Here is a 4,038-nt window from a genome sequence, read left to right on the forward strand (position 1 = left end):
GATGGAGAAAATCAGAGAACGTGAGACCTACTTAGCTAATGACACTGTCCCACTTCATTGCAAACAGTTCTGCTGACAACACGAGAAGGAGACTTCTGAGCACTTAAAATGGAAGTAGGTTGCTGGACAAGTGCCATTTGAAAAAGAAGAAAAACACCCAAGTAGCAGGGGGAGAAAGGTGTTTTCAAAGTAATCAGCTTCCAGTAGACTTTTTTAAGTAACAAATGGAACCAAGTCATCACGGAGAACTTCTTATGATGAATTTAATAATAACTTCCAAAATGATTCATTAATCACATACAAAATATCTCCGTAAGAACTGGTCCACATTGAAGAGGAAACTAGATTTTTTAAAAAAATGGTTAAACTAAAAGTGTTTAAAACTCAAATATATTAAGCATCCAGAGCCTTGCAGACACCAGACATCAACAGAGGAGGGAGAGGAAAGCAGAGACCTAGGGGGGGGTACAGTTGTCCTGTGAGAGGACGCAGGGGCCCTGGGTGACCTCCCACATCCTACTGTCTGACCGGCTTGATCAGCTGCAGGGGCCTGACCAAGTGGTTTCACAAGTTTCATTCCTTGTCCTGTAACCCTACCCTGGGTAGTTAACCAGAGGAGAAGATTCTGGTTGGTCCCTATGTGAACTTGAGGCTGTTCTTACACTACCCCCAGGTGACTGTGCCTGCGACTACCTGTGGTTGAAACTCAACAACTTATCTCAACACAGTCATAGACTTTGAGGGCCTGCTAATAACGAGAGGTGCCCAGAGGACAGCTGGACTGAGCACTGTATACTTACCCTTTTTTGAGTCCTTCAAATTAGAATATTTTATTTCTTGAAAGAACAGATTAGATCTTTTTTTTTTTTAATTTGACAATCTCTCACTCTGTTGTCCAAGTTAGAGTGCAGTAGCATCATCAGAGCAGGCTCCAGAGTAGCTGGGACTATAGGTACACACCACCACACTTGCCTAATTCTCTTTTCTTTTTTTGGTAAAGACAGGGTCTTGAACCACTCGCCTCAAGCAATCCACCTGCATTAGCCTCCCCAAATGCTAGGATTACAGGCATGAGCCACTGTGCCTGACTGAGGTCATCTGTAAACCAACTCTTCTGCAGAGTACTAGAAAAACTAGATAAGGATTTTTTTTTTTTTTTTTTTTTTTTTTGAGATAGAGTCTCACTGTGTTGCCCTGGGTAGAGTGCCATGGCATCATAGCTCACAGCAACCTCAAACTCTTGGGCTTACATAATTCTCTTGCCTCAGCCTCCTAAGTAGCTGGGACTATAGGGGCCTGCCCCAACATCTAGCTAGTTTTTCTATTTTGAAGAGAAAGAGCGCTTGCTTGGGCTGGTCTTAAACTCCTGAGCTCCAGCAATCCACCTGCCTCAGGCTCCCAGAGTGCTGGGATTATAGGCGTGAGCCACCGCACCCAGCCCTTAAGAAATTTTTTAATCCAGTGAAAGGCATGGGCATGGAGAGATTTTATAATCTCTCTAGATTGGAGATTATAAAATCAAAACCCAGGAGCTTCCTGTGAGTCCAGTGAGATGAGTGAAGCTTTGGGGCTGTTTCTCCAAGTCCTCTAATCTCCAAATCCTCTGATTCCAAGTAACATCTGAGAGGCTAAGTAGCTGAACAAGGACTTTGTGGGGACACGCTCAGAGTTTCAAAGTCAACATAAAGATTATTTTAAGCTGAAGATATTTTAGATTCAGCAGATGCAGAAAAAAAAGTCTTCTCAGAGCTTTCCTAATTCAACTAAAAACAAATTTCTGAGAAACAGGAACCTCAGTAAACTCAGATGGTCTATTCCTGGAGAGATCCTTCCAGAAATCTCCAGGTCTATTCCTGGAGTGATCCTTCCAGAAATCACCTCTTCCCCGGGGAATTTCATGGCCGAGGAGACAGAAAAATCACAAGCATTGGCATAAATAAATTTCACAAGCTTTCTTATCTCCCATTTGTCCTCCTAAAAATCTATTTGTCTTTCTTAAAGAAATCTATTTATTCTTCCCATACAAACCTTTTCTCCCCTCCCTTTGCCCTACTAAGTTAGGTAGATAAGCCCCAAATTCTAATCTCCCCTTTGAGCTACTCACCATTGGGAACTCCTGTGGGCATCCCCATTGCTTGAGTAAAAAAGCTTTTTCTCCCGTTAGTCTCTTGACAGTTGAATCCACAGGCCCCCAGGTGCGTAACATAAGCGGGTAAAGGAGAAGTGTTTCCCTCCACAACTAACAAACGAATCCGCCAGGAGGATTCGGGGTCTATAGGAAGAGAGGCCTTAGAATGGGTAACAGATTTTCATGAGTGACACCATAGGGTTATATTCTAGAATAAATAAATAGACATGTCCCTGTGAGAAATAAAAACCAGGTTTAAATCATTCAATCCTGATTAGTGTGTGCTGAACTGGTTTTGACTGCTAGGGCCACAGTCAGCAGCGTGCCAGAAATCCTCCTCAGACTAAAATCTCATCATGTAGACTCTGAAATTATCTTTCCTCGGTGTTCATATACAACATTTGGCACTTCTATTTTATTTTTTAAATTTTTTTAAGAGATGGAGTCTTGTCCTTTCAGCTGGAAAGCAGTGGCCATCCACAGGCCTAGTCACAGCTCACTGCAACCTCAAGCTCCTGGGCCCAGGAATCCTCCTGCCTCGGCCTCCTCAGTAGCTGAGACTAAAGGAACCTGCCACCCAGTTTGACACTCCTATTTTTAAAAGCATATGAAAAAGCCAACAGTATTAAAAACCAAGAGGAGGAAAAAAAATCAGGTAAACAAACTGTGGTATTGGGGTGGGCAGGGAATAGGGAATGACTGCCCATGGGTACAATATTTCTCTACAAGATGATGACAATGTCCTAGAATTAGATTGTGGTGATGGCTTCACAATTCTTCAAATATACTAAAAAACATTAAATCATAGACTTTAAATAGGCGAACCTCATGGCATATAAACTGTATCTCAATGAAGGTGTTTCTAAAAAGAATTAACTGAAGCATTACAAAAGCAATCCATGTAACCAAAAACATGTAATATTTTGAAAGAAAAAAATCAATAAAAAAATTAACTAATTAAAAAGACAGAAAAAGAGAATGACTGTGAGAATTTTGGGCCAAGACACTGAAACATTGGAGATGTCATGAGCTGAGGAGAAATCTGTGGGTGGAGCCTGGTGGGGCGGAGACTGGGAGCTCAGCTCTGGACACCAAGCTGCATCCTTTCACCCAAACTGTGAATATCAGGTGGAGAGTTGAACACCTGAGTCTAGAGCTTGGAAGGGATATAGAGGCTAGAGACAGAAATTTCAGAGCTGTAACATGTAGTTGGCAGTTAAAACTATGGAGCAGGTTGAAATGACCAAGTGTGGCTGCGGAAGGGAAGAGGATCAAGGACTCAGAACTGGGTCAATCCAAGATAAGAAGGAGCAAAGGAGGAGGAGAGGAGGGGACAGGAAGAGAGGGAACAGAGGCCGGGAGGAAAGAAGGGAGGACGGGAGGGAGGAGGGCAGTGGAAACGCAGTTAAGGAAAGCGAAAAAGAGTGACCGGCTTCAGAGTTCTAGCAGCCACGTAAAGAAAGTGAATGAAGAGGAGGCCACGCCCAAGCCACATGTCAAGTCAGGTGCAGACCAACCGCCGTGGGATTCTGCCACGTGGACGCTGTGAATGCCACAAGTCAGCGCTGTGGGAGGCCAGGAGGGAACACTACTGAGGGCAGAAACGCAGGAGGCAGTTAGGAAAAAGGAGCGTAAATAATTCTTTTCCTTTTATGTTAATAGATTTAGGAGTCAGGAGAATATGACTGTTACATGGATGAATTGCACAGTGAGAAGTCCAGACTTTCCTTGTCACTGAACAGTGTACACTGTACCCACTGGGTAATTTCCCCCGTCACTGAACAGTGTACACTGTACCCGCTGGGTAATTTCCCCCGTCACTGAACAGTGTACACTGTACCCGCTGGGTAATTTCCCCCGTCACCTGAACAGTGTACACTGTACCCGCTGGGTAATTTCCCCCGTCACCT

The sequence above is a fragment of the Otolemur garnettii genome, unplaced genomic scaffold (genome assembly GCF_000181295.1).
Source record: "Otolemur garnettii isolate 467f Iridium unplaced genomic scaffold, OtoGar3 scaffold00054, whole genome shotgun sequence".
Taxonomy (NCBI): domain Eukaryota; kingdom Metazoa; phylum Chordata; class Mammalia; order Primates; family Galagidae; genus Otolemur; species Otolemur garnettii.